The sequence below is a fragment of the Ursus americanus genome, chromosome X (genome assembly GCF_024610735.1).
Source record: "Ursus americanus isolate L20-20 chromosome X, mUrsAme1.1.p, whole genome shotgun sequence".
Taxonomy (NCBI): domain Eukaryota; kingdom Metazoa; phylum Chordata; class Mammalia; order Carnivora; family Ursidae; genus Ursus; species Ursus americanus.
Window position 1 is genome coordinate 76,384,168 of NC_142164.1, and position 23,445 is coordinate 76,407,612.

General features: G+C 38.9%; 1 pseudogene; it reads left to right on the forward strand.

The window, feature by feature from the left end:
• Window positions 1-15,843: 15,843 nt before the first annotated feature.
• LOC123786218 (ribosomal biogenesis factor pseudogene) lies at window positions 15,844-16,176 on the forward strand (annotated as a pseudogene).
• The last annotated feature ends 7,269 nt before the right edge of the window (window positions 16,177-23,445 follow it).

The window sequence follows — 23,445 nt, forward strand, 5'->3', positions numbered from 1 at the left end:
GATGTACTGTATGGTGACTAACATATCATAATAAAAAAAAGAATAATACCAGTTTTTCCCAAAGTCTTTCAGAAAAAAACATAATAAGAGGGAACATTTTTAAACTTAATATACGAGACAAGTATTACTCTAATACTAAAAGCAGATAAAGACATAAAAAAAACAAATAACAGACCATATATATCCACTATGAGTATAGACAAAAAATCTTCAACCAGACACAGCAAATCAAATCTAGGCAATATATTAAAGGGATTATATACCAAGATCAAGTGGGATATTATTCATGAATGCAAGGTTGAATTATCACATGAAAATCAACATGTTACTTTATATTAATATAAAAAAGGACAAAAACCACATGATTGCCTCAACTGATGCAGGAAAAAAACATTTGACAAAATCCAACACCCTTTTATGATAAAACCAGGCAACAAGTAGGAATAGAAAGGAGTTTCCTGAATCTGATAAAGTTCATATACAGAAAATCCACAGCTAACATCATATTTAATGGTAAAAGACTGAATGCATTCACCATAAGATCAAGAACAAAACAAGGATGTTCACTCTCATCACTTCTCCTAAACATTTCACTGGAAGTTCTGGCCAGAACATCCAGGCAAGAAAAAGAAATAAAGAACTTCAGACTGGAAGAAAAAATGAAACCAATTTTTTTGTTGTTGTTGGCTAATATGATCTTGCATATAGAAAATTGTAAGGAATTCACACATATAAACAAAATATTAGAGATAATGAACACACATGGTTGCCGGATACAAGACCAATACACATAAGCCAATTATATTTCTATTTGTTAATAACAAGCAAACTGAGAATAAAATTAAGTAAACTGTTCCAATTATGATAACATGAAAAAATAATAAAATGCACATGAATACATTTAAGAAAATAAGTAGAAGACTCTTACAGTTAAAACTATATGACATTGTTGAAAGAAATTAAGAGATTTAAATAAATAGAAAGAAGCTCCATTTTCATAGATCAGAAACTTATTGTTAAAAAGCAATAATCCATAAATTAATGTACAAATTAAACACAATTCTTATTAAAATCCCAAATTGTTTATCTACAGAAGTTGACAAGGCAACCTTAAAATTCGTATGAAAATGGAAGGGGCCCAGAATAGCCATAACAACCTTGAAAACACTTCGTATAAAGTTTTCAAGGTTCATCCATGTTGTAGAATATTTCTTTTCATGGTCAAATCATATTCCATTATTTGGAATAATATATTTGGAATAATAATATTTCCAATATATTCATATTTTGTTTACCCATTCATCAGTTGATAGACTTTTGAGTTGTTCTAACTTTGACTATTATGATTACTGCTGCTATGAGTATTCATGTACAAGTTTTTGTGAGGACTTGTTTTCATTTCTCTTGGAGTGGAATTTCTGGGTCATATGGTAACTCTATGTTTAACCTTTTGAAGAACTAACAGACTTTTCCAAAGTAGCTGCACTATTTTACGTCCCTACCAACCAACAGTGTGTGAGGGTTCCAATGTCTCCAGATCCTCACCAATACTTGTTACTCTCTGACTCTTTTTTTTTAAAGTTTTGTTTATTTATTTGACAGAGTGAGAGAGTAAAAGCAGAGGGAGTGGCAGGCAAATGGAGAAGCAGGCTCCCCACTGAGCAGAGAGCACCAGATGGGGCTCAATCCCAGGACCCTGATGTGGCTCGATCCCAGGACCTTGGGATCATGACCTGAGCTGAAGGCAGATGCTTAACCAACTAATCCACCCAGGAGCCCCTATCTGACTCTTTGATTATGACTATCTTATTGGGTATGAAATGGTGTCTCATTGCGGTTTTGATTTGTATTTCTCTGATGGCTAATGATGGGAACATCTTCTCATGTGCATATTGGCCATTTGTTTATCTTCATTAGAGAAATGTCTGATCAGATCCTTTGCTCATTTTTAAATTGTCTTTTATTTACATTCAATTAGCCAACTTTTAGTACATCATTAGTTTTTGATAAGTTGTCTTTTTATTATTGAGTTATTTAAATACTCTAGCTATAAGTCCCTTGTTAGATATATGCTTTACAAATTTTTCCCATTTAATATGGGTTGCCTTTTCACTTTATTGATGGTGTTCTTTGAAATACAAAAGTTAGAGAAAGATAAATACCATACGATTTCACTCATATGTGGAATTTAAGAAACAAAGCAAATGAGCAAAGGGGGAAAAACAGAGAGAGGCAAACCAATGAACAGACCCTTAACTATAGAGAACAAAGTGATGGTTGGTTACCAGAGGGAAGGGGGCTGGGGAGACGGGTGAAAAAGACGATGGGGATTAAGGAGTGGACTTATTTTTTTGAGCACTGAGTGTTGTATGCAAGTGTTGAATCACTATATTATACATCTGAAACTAATATTATGCTGTATGTTAACTGGCATTTAAATAAAAGTTTAAATTTTTGTTGGTGTACAAGTTTTTTGTTTTTCAACTCCCCTCTCTTTTTCTTAATATTTATTTATTTATTTTTGAGAAAAAGAGAGAGGGAAAGAAAGAGAGAGTGGGGGAGGGGCAGTGGGGGAGGGAGAGAGAAACTCAGGCAGACCCCTTACTGAGCGTGGAGCCCAATGAGGGGCTCAATCTCACCACCTTGAGATAACAACCTGAGCTGAAACCAAGAGTCAGACACTTACCAACTGTGCCATCCAGGCACCCCTAACTCCACTCTGTTTTTAAAAATAGAGTATACCTCATTTTGTTTGTATCTGAATTTCCCTTCTATTGAGATTGTGGCTTTGCATTCTTGGCCTGAGTACTGTATAGGTAATGTCATGTTCTTCTCAGTGTATGTGGAGCCACATGATGTCCTTGTGTCCTCTATTGGAGATGACAATTCTGATTTTTAAAAATATTTTGTTTATTTATTTGAAAGAGAAATAGAGAGTGCATGAGTGGGGGCAGGGCGAGAGAGAAGCAGGCTCCCTGCTGAGCCTGACATGGGGCCCAATCCCACGACCCTGGGATCATGACCTCAGCTGAAGGCAGATGCTTAACCAACCAAGTCACCCAGGTGCCCTGATAATTCTGATAATTTGATCAAGGTATTGCCTGATTTCCCTTCTGTATAATTATTAGATATTTCTTCCTCATTCATGATTTTTTAAAGTTTTTATTTTACTTCCACTTAGTTAACATACAGTGTTATATTAATTTCAGTTGTACAATATGGTGATTCAACAATTCCATGCATCACCTGGTGCTCATCAGAGGTGCACTCCTTAATCCCCACCCCTATTTAACCCATTCCCTCACTCCATCCCTTCTGGTAACCATCAGTTTGTTCTCTATAATTAAGAGTCTGTTTCTTACTTTGTCTCTTCACTTTTAACTTCACTTGATAGTGTCTTTTGAAGCAAAGAAGACTTTAATTACGACAATATCCAATTTACTCTTTTTTTTTCTGGTTGGTTGTACTTTAAAGTGAAAAGTGAAGTGAAAAGACAGAGAAAAGACAAACCACAGAATGGGAGAAAATATTTGAAAATCATATATGTGATGAGTCTAGAATTCATGATTAAAACCCTTCAGAGTGTAGGGATAGAGGGTACATTCCTCAATCTCATAAAAACCATCTATGAAAGGCCTACAGCAAATACCATTCTCAATGGGGAAAAGCTTGAAGCCTTTCCCTTAAGATCAGGAACATGACAAGGATGCCCACTCTTGCCACTGTTATTCAACATAGTACTAGAAGTCCTTGCAACAGCAATCAGACAACAAAAAGGGATAAAAGGTATCCAAATTGGCAAAGAAGAAGTCAAAATGTCTGTCTTCACAGATGACATGATACTCTATATGGAAAACCCAAAAGAATCCACTCCCAAAATATTAGAACTTATAGAGCAATTCAGTAATGTGGAGGGATACAAAATCAATGTTCAGAAATCAGTTGCATTTCTATACATGAATAATGAGACTGAAGAAAGAGAAATTAGGGAACCCATCCCATTTACAATAGCACCAAAAACCATACGTTACCTTGGAATTAACTTAACCAGAGATGTAAAGGACCTATATTCCATAAACTATAAATCACTCTTAAAAGACATTGAGGAAGACACAAAAAGATGGAAAAAGATTCCATGCTCATGGATCGGAAGAATTAACATAGTTAAAATGTCCATGCTACCCAGAGCAATCTACACTTTCAATGCTATCCCGATTAAAATACCGATGACATTTTTCAAAGAACTGGAACAAATAGTCCTTAAATTTGTATGGAACCAGAAAAGGCCCCAAATCGCCAAGGAACTGTTGAAAAGGAAAAACAAAGCTGGGGGCATCACAATGCCGGATTTTGAGCTGTACTACAAAGCTGTGATCACCAAGACAGCATGGTACTGACACAAAAACAGACACATAGACCAATGGAACAGAATAGAGAACCCAGAAATGGACCCTCAGCTCTTTGGGCAACTAATCTCTGACAAAGCAGGAAAAAATATCCAGTGGGAAAAAGACAGTCTCTTCAATAAATGGTGCTGGGAAATTGGACAGCTACATACAAAAGAATGAAACTTGACCACTCTCTCACACCATATACAAAGATAAACTCCAAATGGATGAAAGACCTGGATGTGAGACAGGAATCCATCAAAATCCTAGAGGAGAACATAGGCAGCAACCTCTACGACATCGGCCAAAGCAAACTTTTTCATGACCCACTTCCAAAGGCAAGAGAAATAAAAGATAAAATGAACTTATGGGACTTCATCAAGATAAAAAGCTTCTGCACAGCCAAGGAAACAGTCAAAAAAACTTAGAGGCAGCCCAGGGAATGGGAGGATATATTTACAAATGCTGCTACAGATAAAAGACTGGTATCCAAGATCTACAAAGAACTTCTCTCAAACTCAATATGTGAGAAACAAATAAAAAATCATAAAATGGGCAGAAGATATGAACAGACACTTTTCCAATGATGATATACAAATGGCTAACAGACACATGAAAAAATGTTCAAAATCATTAGCCATCAGGGAAATTCAAATCAAAACCACACTAAGATGCCACCTTACGCCAGTTAGAATGGCAAAAATTGACAAGGCAAGAAACAACAATATTTGGAGAGGATGTGGAGAAAGGGGATCCCTCCTACATTGTTGGTGGGAATGCAAGTTGGTACAGCCACTCTGGAAAACAGTGTGGAGGTCCCTTAAAAAGTTAAAAATTGAGCTACCCTATGACTCAGCCATTGCACTACTGGGTATTTACCCCAAAGATACAGACGTAGTGAAGAGAAGGCCATATGCACCCCAATGTTCATAGCAGCATTGTCCACAATAGCTAAATCGTGGAAGGAGCTGATCTGCCCTTCAACAGATGACTGGATTAAGAATTTGTGGTCCATATATACAGGTAACATTACTCAGCTATCAGAAAGAACGAGTTCTCAACATTTGGTGCAACATGGACGGCACTGGATGAGATAATGCTAAGTGAAATAAGTCAAGCAGAGAAACACAATTATCATATGATTTCTCTAATCTATGGAACATAAGAACTTGGAAGTTCGGTAGGGGAAGAAAGGGATAAAGAAGGGGGGTAATCAGAAGGGGGAATGAAGCATGCGAGACTATGGACTCTGAGAAACAAACTGAGGGCTTCAGAGGGGAGGGGATGGGGGAATGAGATAGACTGGTGATGGGTAGTAAGGAGGGCATGTATTGCATGGCGCACTGGGTGTTAAGCGCAACTAATGAATCATCGAACTTTACATCAGAAATTAGGGATGTACTGTATGGTGACTAACATAATATAATAAAAAGACATTAAAAAAAGAGGAGTGAATGATTTGAATAAACATTTATTCAAAGAAGATATACAAGTGCCCAATAAACATGAATAGATATTTAGGATCATTTGTCTTTGGGGGGAATTTTGGAATAAATTCAAAATTTAATTGCAATAAAATCACAATAAAATACTACTTCCAACCACTCAGTAGTATGATTATAATAAAAAAGACAGATAATGACAAAAGTTCAAAAGAATGTGAAGAAATCGGAACTTCTATACACTGAGTTTGGGAATGTAAATGATGCAGCTGCTTGGGAAGTTTGGAAGTTCCTCAAAAAATTAATAGTGTTACCGCATGGCTAGATATATACCCAAGGGAATTCAAAACACAAAATCTTCACATACAAATGCGTACATAAATGTTTATAGCACCATAAAACACAATTTATGAAATGTGAAAACAACCCAAATTTTGAATAGGTAACAATCAAGTGATAAATGGAAACACAAAAGGAATATTATTCATACAAAGTGATATTATTCAGCCATAAGAAGGAATGAAATACTAACACTAACTACAAAGTGAATGAACTTTGCAAACACCATGATCAGTGAAAGAAGCGAGACACCAAAGGCTATATATTGCCTGATTTCTTTTATAAGAATTATCCAGAATAAGCCAATCTATAGGTGCAGAAACAGATTCTCTTATTATGGGGAATGGGGAATCAATTGCTAATGAAAGTGTTTCCTTGTGGGGTGATAGAAATGTTTGTAAATTGGTTCGCAGTGATCATTGCATAATTCTCTGAAAACAGAAAAACAATTAATTTTGCACTTTAAAAAAGGCAAATTCTATGGTATGTTAATCACTTCTCAATAAAAAATAATAAGCTGGTTAGGAGTTTATTTTCTATTTTCTGTCCATCTTCATATGTGAAGTCCCTGTTCAATATCCTTTGCTGGTAGTCTGCAAAGCTCTGCTTGAAAACTCTAGCAATAGGAGCTCACTTGTATATTTTTTGGTCAACAGAAATACACCAAGATGATTGCAGTTTTATTTTTTAGTAGTTGAAAGACAAAAGGAAAATAATTCATTTTTTAAACTTTTTTCTGTACTGTTTGAATTTCATAACTATGTGAATGGCTTACCTTTTTGTCAACAGGAGTTATATGAGCCATTTCACTTGGTTTCTGGTACTTTTTGTATTAAAAAAAGATAATGCATGCTACTTTAAAATATTTATTTTTAAAGTTATGATAAAATGTACATAACATGAAATTTACCACTTTAACCATTTTTAAGTGTACAGTTCAGTGGCATTAAGTATAACCATATTGTTCTCATTTTAATTCCAGGATAACTAACATACAGTTTTGTATTAGGGTCGGGTGTACAATATAGTGATTCAACAAGTCTGTATATCACCTAGTGTTGCTCAGGACAAGTGGACTCCTTTATTCCCATCACCTACTTAAGCCATTCTCCCACCCATCTTCCCTCTGGTAACATCAGTTTGTTCTCAGTAGTTAAAAGTCTGTTTCTTGGCTTGTCTTCCTCTTTTTTTCTTTTTGGTCATTTGTTTTGCTTCTTAAATTCCACATATCAGTGAAATCTGACTGATTCGTTTCACTTAGAACTATACTCTCTAGCTCCATTGATGTCATTGCAAATGGCAAGATTTTATTCTTTTTTGTGGCTAATATTCCACTACACACACACACACACACACACACACACACACACACACACACACACATATATATATATATATATATATATATATATATATATATATATATATATATATACCACCTCTTCATTATCCATTCATCAATTGATGGACACTTGGGCTGCTTCCATAATTTGTTTATTATAAATAGTGTTGCAATAAACACAGGGGTGCATATATCTCTTTGAATTAGTGTTTTAGTATTTTTTGGGTAAATATCTATTAGCACAATTATTGATTCATAGGGTAGTTCTATTTTTAACTTTTTGAACCTCTATACTCTTTCCACAGTGGCTATACCAGTTTCCATTCCCACCAACAGTGCAAGAAGGTTCCCCTTTCTCCACATCCTTACCAACACCTGTTGTTTCTTGTGTTGCTGATTTTAGTTATTCTGACAGGTGTGAGGAAATATCTAATTGTTTTGATTTTCATTTCCCTGATGATGAGTGATATTGAGCATTTTTTCATGTCTGTTGGCCATCCATATGTCTTCTTTGGAAAGATGTCTATTCATGTCTTCTGCCCAATTTTTAGTTGGATTATTTGCTTTTGGATGTTGAGTTCTGTAAGTTCTTTCTATATTTTGAATATTAACCCTTTATAAGATATATCGTTTGCAATTATCTTCTCCCATTCAGTAGGTTGCCTTTAAGTTTTGTTGGTTTGTTTCCTTCACTGTGAAGACGCTTTTTATTTTGATGTACTCCCAATACTTTACTTTTGCTTTTTTCCCCCTTGCCTCAGGAGACATATCTATAAAGAAGTAGCTACAGTCAATGTCAAAGATGTTAATGCTTGTGTCCTTCTCTGGGATTTTAAGGTCTCACATTTAGGTCTTTAATTCATTTTCAATTTATTTTTCTGTGTGGTATAAGAAAGTGGTCTAGTTTCATTCTTTTGCATATAGTTGTCCAGTTTTCCCAACACCATTTGTTGAAAAGCCTGTCTTTTTTCCATCAGATATTCTTTCTTCCTTTTTTGAAAATTAATTGACCATATAGCTGTGGGTTAATTTCTTGGCTTTCTATTCTGGTCCTTTGATCTATGTGTCTGTTTTGGTACCAGTACCATATTGTTTTGATTACTACAGCTTTGTAATAGAACTTGAAGTCTGGAATTGTGATGTCTCCATCTTTGCTTTTGTTTTTCAAGGTTGCTTTGGCTATTTGGGGTGTTTTGTGGTTTTGGAAATTGTAAATTTTAAATTTTAGTATTGTTTGTTTTAGTTATGTGAAAAAATGCTATTGGTATATTGAGAGGGATTGCATTAAATGTGTAGACTGCTTTAGGTTGTGTAAACATTTTCACATTTGTTCTGCCAATTCATGAGCATGGAATGTCTTTCCATTTCTTTGTGTTGTCTTTAATTTCTTTCATCAGTGTTTTATAATTTTCAGAGTACAGTTCTTTCACCTTTTTGTTTAGGTTTATTCTTAGGTATCTTATTATTTTTGCTGCAATTGTAAATGGGATTATTTTCTCAGTTTCTCTTTCTGATGCTTCACTGCAATGCAACAGATTTCTGTACATTGATTTTGTATCCTGTGATTTTACTGACTTTGTTTATCAGTTCTAGCAGTGCCTTGATGGAGTCTTTCAGGTTTTCTATCTATAGCATGTCATCTACAATAGTGAAGATTTTATTTCTTCCAAAGGTATCCAATTTGGATACCTTTTGGTATACATTTAATTTTTAAGCTTTTCTTACACTAGTGAAAATTCAAGATATGGAGACTTCTGAAGATTTATGTTAATGATTTTTTATTTTCTTTTTCTTTTTGCCTTGTTTATTATTTTCATCCTCAGAAATTTAACAACTTGGGAGGAGGAGTTAAGATGGCGGAGGAGTAGGGGACCCCTTTTTCAGCCGGTCCCCTGAGTCGAGCTGGATAGGTACCAGACCAGCCTAAATAACCACGGAATCAGCCTGAGACACAGGATGATGCATCTGGATCTCTACAAATGAACATCTCCAGCGCTGAGTATTGAGGTACGAAGAGGGGAGCTGTAAACCGTGCACGGATATCGGAAGATAAAAGGAAGGGGGAGGGAGCCGCCGCGTTTGGGCTCTGGGAAGCGGCAGCCACCTGCACGAGGGAGCGGGCGGACTCACAGAGGGCACCCGCAAGAGAGCGGACTGAGACCGGTGAGCCGTGAACGCGCGCGCCACCAGGCATCTCCCGGAACACCTGAATCCCGGTGTGCTCACGGGATCCAGACTGAGACCGGGAACTCCCGGAGCGCGTGCGGGGTGGCTGGCGGCTGGCGGGCCACCTGCACGGGGGAGCGGGCGGACTCGCGGTCGGCACCCGCGAAACAGCAGACTGAGACCCTGAACCGGGTGCGCGCGCCACCAGGCTTCTCCCGAAACTCCGGAATCGAGGTGTGCTCACCGGGCATAGACTGAGACCAGGAGACCCGGGAGCGCGCGGGGCGGCCGGTGGCTGGCGGCATTAGAAACACAAAGGACAGAGACGCACAGGACTTGGAAGTGAGGGCAGGGACGCCGGGTTGGTGCGCACATCCCGGGACGCTGCAGGGTTGAGCAGCACCAACAGTAACAGAGTTAAAGTGGCCAGAACATCAGTGGAGAACGGGCCGCAATCCCTCTGTTCTGCGACAATGCAGCCTCTGCTGCTCTGACCCTCAGAAGAGGCATAGCCGGCTGCCAGGGAAAGCCGCCAGAGAACAAAAGCCTGGAAATACCTGCTCAGAGAGTGCCCATCCGCATCCTCCCTCGCAGGGGACACGGAGACTCTAACCAAACAGGGTTGCCTGAGTATCGGCGCGGCAGGCCCCTCCCCCAGAACACAGAAGGCGGGGTGAAAAATCAAGAAGCCCACAACCGGAGGCGCCTGGGTGGCGCCTTCATTGAGCACCTGTCTTCAGCTTAGGGCGTGATCCCAGCATTCCGGAAAGGAGTCCCTCATCGGGCTCCTCCGCTGGGAGCCTTCTTCTTCCTCTCTCACTCCCCTGCTTCTGTTTCGTTCTTGCTGACTGTCTGTCTCCCTCTCTCAGATAAGTAAATAAGTAAAATCTTTAAAGAAGAAGCCCACATCTCTAAGATCCCTATAAAACAAGGGGCACGGCCTGGGACCCAGTCAATAATTTTGGGCTCTGGAAACCCCGCAACCTCTCTTCATCAGATTGACAAGAAGGAGAAGCCCCCCCCCCCCCAGCAAAGAAAAGACAGTGAGTCAGTGGCCTCTGCCACAGAAGTAACGGATATGGATGTAACCAAATTATCAGAAATGGAATTCAGAGTAACAATGGTCAAGATAATGAGTAGACTTGAAAAAAGTATTCAGGAAAATATTACTGAGAATATACAATCCCTAAGGGCGGAAATGAGAGCGAATTTGACAGAAATTAAAAATTCTATGAGCCAAATGCAGGCAAAACTAGAGGCTCTGACGGCCAGGGTCATGGAAGCGGAGGAAAGGGTTAGTGAATTGGAGGATGGGTTAATAGAGGAAAAAATAAAAATATAAGATGGTCTTAAAAAAATCCACGCCCACGAATGTTTGCTACGGGAGATTACTGACTCAACGAAACGATCCAATGTTAGAATCATCGGCATCCCCGAGGGGGTGGAGAAAAACAGAGGTCTAGAAGAGATATTTGAACAAATTGTAGCTGAAAACTTCCCTAATCTAGCAAGGGAAACAAACATTCGTGTCCAAGAGGCAGAGAGGACCCCTCCCAAGCTCAACCATGACAGACCTACACCACGTCACGTCATAGTGCAATTCGCAAATATGAGATCCAAGGATACAGTATTGAAAGCGGCCAGGGCAAAGAAATTTCTCACGTACCAAGGCAAAGGCATCAGAATTACGTCAGACCTGTCTACACAGACCTGGAATGAGAGAAAGGGTTGGGGGAGCATTTTTAAAGCTCTTTCAGAGAAAAACATGCAGCCAAGGATCCTTTATCCAGCAAGGCTGTCATTCAGAATTGATGGAGAAATAAAGACATTTCAGAATCGACAGTCACTAGCCAATTTCGTAACCACGAAACCAGCCCTACAGGAGGTATTACAGGGGGTTCTATAAAAGTAAAAAGGCCCCAAGAGTGATACAAAACAGAAAGTCACAGCCAATACAAAGACGTTACTGACAACATGGCAGAATTAAAAGCATATCTCTCAGTACTCAGCCTGAACATTAATGGTTTAAATTCTGGCTTCAAACGCCACAGGGTTGCAGATTGGATAAAAAGAAATGACCCATCCATTTGCTGTCTACAAGAGACTCATTTCGAACCCAAAGATGCATTCAGACTGAGAGTAAGGGGATGGAGTACCATCTTTCACGCAAATGGACCTCAAAAGAAAGCTGGGGTAGCAATTTTCATATCAGATAAACTGGATTTTAAACTACAGACTATAGTTAGAGACACAGAAGGGCACTATATTATTCTTAAAGGAAGTATTCAACAAGTGGATATGACCATTATAAATAATATGCCCCCAACAGGGGAGCAGCAAGATACACAAGCCAACTCTTAACCAGAATAAAGAGACATATAGATAAAAATACATTAATAGTAGGGGACCTCAACACTCCACTCTCAGAAATAGACAGAACACCCTGGCAAAAACTAAGCAAAGAATCAAAGGCTTTGAATGCCATACTCGACGAGTTGGACCTCTTAGATATATATAGAACACTACACCCCAGAACCAAAGAACACTCATTCTATTCTAATGCCCATGGAACATTTTCAAGAATAGACCATGTTCTGGGACACAAAACAGGTCTCAGCCGATACCAAAAGATTGAAATTATCCCCTGCATATTCTCAGACCACAATGCTCTGAAATTGGAACTCAACCACAAGGAAAAATTTGGAAGAAACTCAAACACTTGGAGACTAAGAACCATCCTGCTCAGGAATGACTCGATAAACCAGGAAATCAAAAATCAAATTAAACAATTTATGGAGACCAATGAGAATGAAAATACAACAGTCCAAAACCTATGGGATACTGCAAAGGCAGTCCTAAGGGGGAAATACATAGCCATCCAAGCCTCACTCAAAAGAATAGAAAAATCTAAAATGCAGTTTTTATATTCTCACCTCAAGAAGCTGGAACAGCAACAGAGGGACAGGCCTAATCCACGCACAAGGAAGCAGTTGACCAAAATTAAAGCTGAAATCAATGAATCAGAAACCAGAAGTACAGTAGAGCAGATCAACAGGACTAGAAGCTGGTTCTTGGAGAGAATCAATAAAATTGACAGACCACTGGCAAGACTTATCCAAAAGAAAAGAGAAAGGACCCAGATTATTAAAATTATGAATGAAAAAGGAGAGGTCACGACGAACACCATTGAAATTGGAAGGATTATTAGAAATTTTTATCAACAGCTATATGCCAATAAACTAAGCAATCTGGAAGAGATGGAATCCTTCCTGGAAACCTATAAACTACCAAGATTGAAAAAGGAAGAAATTGATTTCTTAAACAGGCCAATTAATTATGAAGAAATTGAGTCAGTGATAAACAACCTTCCAAATCACAAAACTCCAGGCCCGGACGGTTTTCCTGGGGAATTCTACCAAACATTCAAAGAAGAAATCATACCTATTCTCCTAAAGCTATTTCAAAAAATAGAAACAGAAGGAAAGCTACCAAACTCATTCTATGAGGCCAATATTACCTTGATCCCCAAACCAGGCAAAGACCCCCTCAAAAAGGAGAATTACAGACCGATTTCCCTAATGAAGATGGACGCCAAAATCCTCAACAAGATACTTGCTAATAGAATCCAACAGTACATTAAAAGGATTATCCACCACGATCAAGTGGGATTCATACCTGGGATGCAAGCGTGGTTCAATATTCGCAAATCAATCAGCGTGATACATCATATCAACAAGAAAAGACTCAAGAACCATATGATCCTCTAAATCGATGCCGAAAAAGCATTTGACAAAATACAGCATCCTTTCCTGATTAAAACCCTTCAGAGTGTAGGAATAGAAGGTACATTTCTCAATCTCATAAAAGCCATCTATGAAAAGCCTACTGCAAATATTATTCTCAATGGGGAAAAGCTGGAAGCCTTTCCCTTAAGATCAGGAACACGACAAGGGTGCCCACTCTCGCCACTATTATTCAACATAGTACTAGAAGTCCTTGCAACAGCAATCAGACAACAAAAAGGGATCAAAGGTATTCAAATCGGCAAAGAAGAAGTCAAAATGTCTCTCTTCGCAGACGACATGATACTCTATATGGAAAACCCAAAAGAAGCCACTCCCAAACTATTAGAAGTCATAGAGCAATTCAGTAACGTGGTGGGATACAAAATCAATGCTCAGAAATCAGTTGCATTTCTGTACACGAATAACGAGAACGAAGAAAGAGAAATCAGGGAATCCATCCCATTTACAATAGCACCAAGAACCATATGTTACCTTGGAATTAACTTAACCAGAGACGTAAAGGTCCTTTATTCTAGAAACTATAAATCACTCTTAAAAGACATTGAGGAAGACATAAAAAGATGGAAAGATATTCCATGCTCATGGATCGGAAGAATTAACATAGTTAAAATGTCCATGCTACCCAGAGCAATCTACACTTTCAATGCTATCCCGATCAAAATACCGAGAACGTTTTTCAAAGAACTGGAATAGTCCTTAAATTTGTATGGAATCAGAAAAGACCCCGAATCTCCAAGGAACTGTTGAAAAGGAAAAACAAAGCTGGGGGCATCACAATGCCAGATTTCGAGCTGTACTACAAAGCTGTGATCACAAAGACAGCATGGTACTGACACAAAAACAGACACATAGACCAATGGAACAGAATAGAGAGCCCAGAAATGGACCCTCAGCTCTTTGGGCAACTAATATTTGATAAAGCAGGAAAAAACATCCGGTGGGAAAAAGACAGTCTCTTCAATAAATGGTGCTGGGAAAATTGGACAGCTACATGCAAAAGAATGAAACTTGACCACTATCTCACACCATACACAAAAATAAACTCCAAATGGATGAAAGACCTCGATGTGAGACAGGAATCCATCAAAATTCTAGAGGAGAACATAGGCAGCAACCTCTACGACATCAGCCAAAGCAACCTTTTTCATGACACATCCCCAAAGGCAAGAGAAACAAAAGATAAAATGAATTTATGGGACTTCATCAAGATTAAAAGTTTCTGCACATCCAAGGAAACAGTCAGAAAAACTAAGAGGCAGCCCACGGAATGGGAGAATATATTTGCAAATGACACTACAGATAAAGGACTGGTATCCAAGATCTACAAAGAACTTCTCAAACTCAATACACGAGAAACAAATAAACAAATCAAAAAATGGGCAGAAGATATGAACAGACACTTTTCCAATGAAGACATACAAATGGCTAACAGACACATGAAAAAATGTTCAAAATCATTAGCCATCAAGGAAATTCAAATCAAAACCACACTGAGATACCACCTTATGCCAGTTAGAATGGCAAAAATAGACAAGGCAAGAGACAACAATTGTTGGAGAGGATGTGGAGAAAGGGGATCCCTCCTACATTGTTGGTGGGAATGCAAGTTGGTACAGCCACTCTGGAAAACCGTGTGGAGGTCCCTTAAAAAGTTAAAAATTGAGCTACCCTATGATCCAGCCATTGCACTACTGGGTGTTTACCCCAAAGATACAGACGTAGTGAAGAGAAGGGCCATATGCACCCCAATGTTCATAGCAGCAATGTCCACAATAGCTAAATCGTGGAAGGAGCCGAGATGCCCTGCAACAGATGACTGGATTAAGAACTTGTGGTCCATATATACAATGGAATATTACTCAGCAATCAGAAAGAATGAGTTCTCAACATTTGCTACAACATGGACGGCACTGGAGGAGATAATGCTTAGTGAAATAAGTCAAGCAGAGAAAGACAACTATCATATGATTTCTCTCATCTATGGAACATAAGAACTAGAATGATCAGTAGGGGAAGAAAGGGATAAAGAAAGGGGGGGTAATCAGAAGGGGGAATGAAACATGAGAGACTATGGACTATGAGAAACAAACTGAGGGCTACAGAGGGGAGGGGGGTGGGGGAATGGGATAGACCGGTGATGGGTAGTAAGGAGGGCACATATTGCATGGTGCACTGGGTGTTATACACAACTAATGAATCATCGAGCCTTACATCGAAAACCGGGGATGTACTGTATGGTGACTAACATAATATAATAAAAAATCATTATTAATAAAAAAAAAGAAATTTAACAACTTTTAGAAGAATCAGGGTGTAATTTAGAAAATAAAGGCCGGGCGTGTAGATGGCGTCACTGGAGCGTGAGTTGCTGCACGAGGGTATTGAAGACAATGGCCAAGAACAAACTAAGAGGGCAGAAGTCCAGGAAAGTATTTCATATAGCCAGCCAAAAAAACCTTAAGTCTAAAAACAAAGCAAAACCAGTTACCACTAATCTTAAGAAGATAAACATTGTGAATGATGAAAAAGTTAACAGAGTGAATAAAGCTTTTGTAGATATACAAAAGGAACTTTCACATTTCTCAAAAGGCCTTTCCCTTGAACCTCTGCAGAAACAGGTGATTCCTCAGCAGTGTCATGTAAACGAACCAGTTAATGTTGATGAAGCAACAAGGTTATTGGCTCAGTTGTAATACGCTGGAGATACATCAAATACCCAAAAAAGACCAATAAATTAAATGTTTTACATAGTTTTATTTTTAAAAATCTTGTTAATGTACACGCATTGGCACATTTTTAAAGCAAACTACATAAACAGATCTTTCCTATAATCTAGGAAAATGGAATGTCAGAAGTCAACAAAATGTGATAAACAAAGTGCTAAAACAGAAGGCACTTCACAAAATCTGTTCACTGAAACAGTTAATATATCCTACTTACACCCTTCACTTTATAAGTGGCAGTGAATGTGTGTTTGAATTGGAGGACACACAGAAATACGGAGTTTCGTGGCAGTAAAAAAAATACAAGTGATGAGCCATTGGCCAACTTTTTTTGTTTTTGATAGCCTTAAGTCTACTTTAACTTTCCTCTCATAAGAGGAAAAAAAACAGAAGGATTCAGAATTGGAAGAAAAGCTGAAATCCCAGAATGTAATTACTTGAGGGTGAAGGGGATTTGTGGGTATTAAATCACCTTTTCCCCTGGAAAAAAGAAAAAAGAAAAAAAAGGCCTGCTAGATTTCTTCTTTCCCTTTTTTCTCCATCACAAACACTTTTTTAAATAAGTACTCATTTGCACTAAACAACTTTCCCTGTGTCTTTTTCTATATCCTTGTTCCAGTGTTTAGTCATTATTTTCTTAAAACTCAGTTACCTCCTTCATCATTCTTTTTCTTTCTTCATTGATTTTTTTAATGTTTTTTTTTATTATATTATGTTAGTCACCATACAGTACATCCCTGGTTTCTGATGTAAAGTTCGATGATTCATTAGTTACGTATAACACCCAGTGCACCATGCAATACATGCCATGCTTACTACCCATCACCAGTCTATCTCATTCCCCCACCCCTTCCCCTCTGAAGCCCTCAGTTTGTTTCTCAGAGTCCATAGTCTCTCATGCTTCATTCCCCATTCTGATTAAACCCCCCTTTCTTTATCCCTTTCTTCTCATACTGATCTTCCTAGATCTTATATTCCATAGATGAGAGAAATCATATGATAATTGTTTTTCTCTGCTTGACTTATTTCACTTAGCATTATCTCCTCCAGTGCCGTCCAAGTTGCAGCAAATGTTGAGAACTCGTTCTTTCTGATAGCTGAGTAATATTCTGTTGTATATATGGACCACAACTTCTTAATCCAGTCATCTGTTGAAGGGCATCTCGGTTCCTTCCACGATTTAGCTATTGTGGACAGAGCTGCTATGAACATTGGGGTGCGTATGGCCCTTCTCTTCACTACGTCTGTATCTTTGGGGTAAATACCCAGTAGTGCAATGGCGGGGTCATAGGGTAGCTCTATTTTTAACTTTTTAAGGGATCTACACACTGTTTTCCAAAGTGGGTGTACCAACTTGCATTCCCACCAGCAGTGTAAGAGGGATCCCCTTTCTCCACACCCTCTCCAACATTTGTTGTTTCCTGCCTTGTCAATTTTTGCCATTCTAACTGGCAAAAGGTGATACCTTAAGGTAGTTTTGATTTGAATTTCCCTGATGGCTAATGATTTTGAACATTTTTTCACTGTCTGTTCGCCATTTCTATGTCTTCATTGGAGAAGGGTCTGTTCATATCTTCTGCCCATTTTTAGATTTGATTATTTGTTTTTCATGTATTGAGGTTGAGTTCTTTATAGATCTTGGATACCAGTCTTTTATCTGTAGTGTCATTTGCAAATATCTTCTCCCATTCCGTGGGCTCCCTCCTAGTTTTTTTGACTGTTTCCTTGGCTGTGCAGAAGTTTTTATCTTGATGAAGACCCACAAGTTCATTTTTTCTTTTGTTTCTCTTGCCTTTGGAGAGGTGTCATGAAAGAAGTTGCTGTGGCTGATGTCAAAGAGGTTGCTGCCTATGTTCTCCTCTAGGATTTTGATGGATTCCTGTCTCACATCAAGGTCTTTCATCCATTTGGAGTTTATCTTTGTTTATGGTGTGAGAGAGTGGTCAAGTTTCATTCTTTTGCATATAGCTGTCCAATTTTCCCAGCACCATTTATTGAAGAGACTGTCTTTTTTCTACTGGATATTTTTTCCTGCTTTGTCAGAGATTAGTTGCCCATAGAGCCGAGGGTCCATTTCTTTTTTTTTTATTAAAGGTTTTATTCATTTATTTAACAGAGATAGAGACAGCCAGAGAGAGAGGGAACACAAGCAGGGGGAATGGGAGAGGAAGAAGCAGGCTCATAGCGGAGGAGCCTGATGTGGGTCTCGATCCCATAATGCCAGGATCACGCCTGAGCTAAAGCAGACGCTTAACGCCTTCGCCACCCAGGCGCCCCTGAGGGTCCATTTCTTGGTTCTCTAATCTATTCCATTGGTCTATGTGTCGTGGTTTTTGTACCAATACCATGCTGTCTTTGCGATCACACCTTTGTAGTACAGCTTGAAATCAGGCAGCGTGATGTCCCCAGCTTTGTTTTTCCTTTTCAACAATTCCTTGGTGATTCGGAGCCTTTTCTGGTTCCACACAAATTTAAGGGCTGTTCCATTTCTTTGAAAAATGTCATTGGTATTTTGATCGGGATAGCATTGAAAGTGTAGATTGCTCTGGGTAGCATGGACATTTTAACTATGTTAATTCTTCCGATCCATGAGCATGGAATATTTTTCTATCTTTTTGTGTCTTCTTCAGTGCGTTTCAAGAGTGATTTATAGTTTCTAGAATATAGGTACTTTACGTCTCTGGTTAAGTTAATTCCAAGATAACGTATGATTTTTGGTGTTAATGTAAATGGAATGGATTCCCTAATTTCTCTTTCTTCAGTCTCATTGTTAGTGTATAGAAATTCAATTGATTTCTGAGCATTTATTTTTTTATCCCACCGCATTACTGAATTGCTCTATAACTTCTAGTAGTTTGGGGGTGGATTCTTTTGGGTTTTCCATATAGAGTATCATGTCATTTATGAAGGGAGACAGTTTGACTTCTTCTTTGCTGATTTGGATACCTTTTATCCATTTTTGTTGTCTGATTGCTGTTGCAAGGACTTCTACTACTATGTTGAATATTAATAGTGAGAGTGGGCATCCTTGTCGTATTCCTGATCTTTAGGGAAAGGTTTCCAGCCTTTTGCCAATGAGAACCATATTCGCTGTAGGCTTTTCATTGATGGTTTTTATGAAATTGAGGAATGTACCCTTTATCCCTACACTCTGAAGGGTTTCAATCAGGAAAGGATGCTGTTTTTTGTCAAATGCTTTTTCTGCATCAATTGAGAGGATCATGTAGTTGTTGACTCTTTTCTTGTTGATATGATCTATCACAGTGATAAATTTGCAAATGTTGAACCACCCTTACATCACAGGGATGAATCTCACTTGGTCATGATGGATAATCCTTTGAATGTACTGTTGGATTCTATTAGCAAGGATCTTGTTGAGAATTTTGGCGTCCATATTCATCAGGGATATCAGTGTGTAATTTTCCTTTTTGATGGGGTCTTTGCCTGATTTCGGTATCAAGGTAATATTGGCCTCAGAGAATGAGATTGGTAGCTTTCCTTCTGTTTCTATTTTTTGAAATAGCTTTAGGAGAATGGGTATTTTTTCTTCTTTGAATGTTTGGTAGAATTCCACGGGAAATCCATCAGGCCCTGGCATGTTTTTTTTTTTTTTGGAAAGTTTTTAATCACCCTTTCAATCTCTTCAAAATTTATTGGCCTGTTTAAAAAATCACTTTCTTCCTGTTTCAGTTTTGGTAGTTTATAGGTTTCCAGGAAGGCCTCCATCTCTTCCAGAATGCTTAATTTATTGGCATATAGCTGTTGATAAAAGTTTCTAACAATCCTTCCAATTTCATTGGTGTTGGTGGTGACCTCTCCCTTTTCATTCATAATTTTATTAATTTGCGTCCATTCTCTATTCTTTTGGAAAAGTCTTGCCAGTGGTTTGTCAATTTTATTTATTCTTTCAAAGAACCAGCTTCTTGTTCTGTTGATCTGCTCTACTGTACTCCTGGTTTCTAATTCATTGACCTCTGCTCTAATCTTGATCAACTGCTTTCTCGTGCATGGATTAGGCCTGTTCCTCTGCTGCTGTTTCAGCTTCTTGAGGTGAGAATATAAAAACTGCATTTTAGATTTTTCTATTCTTTTGAGTGAGGTTTGGATGGCTATGTATTTCCCTCTTAGGAATGCCTTTGCTGTGTCCCGTAGGTTTTGGACCATTGTGTTTTCATTCTCGTTGGTCTCCATAAACTGTTTAAATTGATTTTTGATTTTGGTTTATTTAATCATTCTTTAGCAAGGTGGTTCTTAGTTTCCAAGTGTTTGAGTTTCTTCCAAATTTTTCCTTGTGATTGAGTTCCAATTTCAAAGCATTGTGTTCTGAGAATATGCAGGGAATAACCCTCAGACTTTTGGTATCAGTTGAGACCTGTTTTGTGACCTAGAACATCGTCTATTCTTGAGAATGTTCCATGTGCATTCCAATAGAATGAGTCTTCTTTTGTTCTGGTGTGTAGTGTTCTATATATATCTATGAGGTCCATCTTGACTAGTATGGCATTCAAAGCTCTTATTTCTTTGTTGATTTTCTGCTTAGGTGATCTATCTATTGCTGATAGTGGAGTGTTGAGATCCCCTACTATTATCGTATTTTTTACTATATGTCTTTTTATTCGGGTTAAGAGTTGGCTTGTGCATTTTGCTGCTACCCTGTTGGGGGCATAGATATTTATAATTGTCATATCCACTTGTTGGATACACCCTTTAGGAATAATATAGTGCCCTTCTGTATCTCTAACTATAGTCTTTAGTTTAAAATCCAATCTGTCTGATATGAGAATTGCTACCCCAGCTTTCTTTTGAGGTCCGTTGGCATGAAAGATGGTTTTCTATCTCTTTACTTTCAGTCTGGACGTATCTTTAAGTTCAAAATGAGTCTCTTGTAGACAGCAAATGGATGGGTTGTGTCTTTTTATAATCTGCAACCCTTTGGCTTCTTATGGGAGCATTTAGGCCATTCAAATTGAGAGTGATTACTGAGAGATATGATTTTAATGATGTCATGTTGTCTGTAAAATCTTTGTTTCTATAGATTGTAACTTTTGTTCTGTATCACTCTTGGGGCCTTTTTACTTTTATAGAAACCCCCCTTAATATCATTGGTCAGTGACTGGTGATTCTGGAAGGTCCTTCTCTCTCCATCCATTCTGAATGACAGCCTTGCTGGTTAAAGGATCCTTGGCTGCATGTTTTTCTCTGAGAGAGCTTTAAAAATGCCCACCCAACCCTTTCTCTCATTCCAGGTCTGTGTAGACAGGTCTGACGTAATCCTGATACTTTTGCCTTGGTACATGAGAAATTTCTTTGCCCTGGCAGCTTTCAATACTGTATCCTTGGATCTAATGTTTTCGAATTGCACTTTGATGTGACGTGGCATAGGTTTGTCATTGTGAGCTTGGGAGGGGTCCTCTCTGCCTCTTGGATATGAATGCTTGTTTCCTTTGCTAGATTAAGGAAGTTTTCAGCTACAATTTGTTCAAATATCTCTTCTAAACCTCTGTTTTTCTCCACCCCCTTAGGGATGTCGATGATTCTGACATTGGAACGTTTCATTGAGTCAGTAATCTTCCGTAACCTACATTTTTGAGGTTGGATTTTTTTTTGACCCAAGTTTCTGTTTTAGCTTTCTCTTCTACCAACTCATCCTCCAATTTGCTGATTTGTTCTTCTGCCTCATTTATCCTGGCTGTCAGAGCATCTCATTTTGACTGCATTTAATTCATAGAATTTTTAATTTCTGCCAGATTCGCTCTCATTTCCACCCTTAGAGATTCTATATTCTTGTTAATATTTTTGTTAATATTTTTTTCAAGTCTGCACATCATCTTGACTATTGTTACTCTGAACTCCATTTTTGATAATTTGGTTATATCCATATGCATCAGTTCTGTGGCAGAGGCCACAGACTCATTTTCTTTTTTGTGCAGGGGGGGAATTTCTCCTTCTCATCATTCTAATGAGGAGAGGTTGCGGGGTTGTCTAGAGCCAAAATTATTGACAAGGACCCATGCAGTGTGCACTTGTTTTTTAGGGACCTTAGGGATGTGGGCTTCTTGATTTTTCAGCCTGCCTTCTGGGGGAGGGGCCTGCCACGCTGATACTCAGGCAACCTTGTTTGGGTAGAGTCTCCCTATCCCCTGGAGGTGGGATGGGGATATGCACACTGTGAGCTGGTCTTTCCAGGCTTTTTTCCTCTGGTGGCTTTCCCTGATGGTTTGCCCTGCCTCTTCTGAGAGTCAGAGCAACAGTGGCTGAATCCCAGCCTCTGTCTCAGAACAGAGAGATCGCAGTCCGCTCTCCACTCAGCTCTTCTAGCCACTTTAACTCTGCTTCTGTTGGTGCTGCTCAACCCCACTGTGTCCCGGGATGTGTGCCCCACAGCCAGCGTCCCAGCCCTCACTTCCAGGGCTGGCACTTCTCTGTCCTTTGTATTTCTAATACCACCAGCTGCCAGCCACCAGCTGCCCCCGTGTGCTCCAGAACTCCATTTCAGTGTGGTTCATGGGCACTCTGGAGCTCCGGTTTTCAGACTGGTTGCACCCATTCCCAGGCTCCCAGGCTCAGTCTGCTCTGTTGCAGGTGCCGGTCCACCACTCAGCCTGCTCCCCAGTGCAGGTGGCTACCTCTTCCCAGCACCCAAGCCTGGCGGCTCCCTCCCCCTTCCATTTATCTTCCGATATCTGTGCAGGGATTCATGGCTCCCCACTTCGTACCTCAATAGTCAGTGTTGGAGATGTTCATTTGTAGAGATCCAGATGTATCTTCCTGTGTCTCAGGCTGATTCCATGAGTGTTCAGGTTGGTCTGGTACCTATCCAGCTCAACTCAGGGGATCAGCTGAAAAAGGGGACCCCTACTCATCCACCATCTTAAGTCCCAGGATGTAGTGTCTTCTAACACAGAGAACAAAATTCAATCAGGAACAAGGGGATCAGCCTGCATTGTCTACCCTGTGAGATTATAGTCTTCCCCTCGCCTTTTGTTTGTTTTTTTGTTTCATTCTTGTTCTGTTTGCTTTTCTATTGTGACCTCTGACCACTTCATATTTGTCTAGGTTGTATTTTGCTTGGGTGGTTGTTGACATTTTGGACTCTAATCATTTGTTCACCCATCCTTCTCTGGACAAAATGACTAAAAGGAGGAATTCACAACAAAATAAAGAACCAGAAGCAATGTTCTCTGCCACAGAGCTATTCGATATGGATATAAGTAAGATGTCAGAGATGGAATTCAGGAT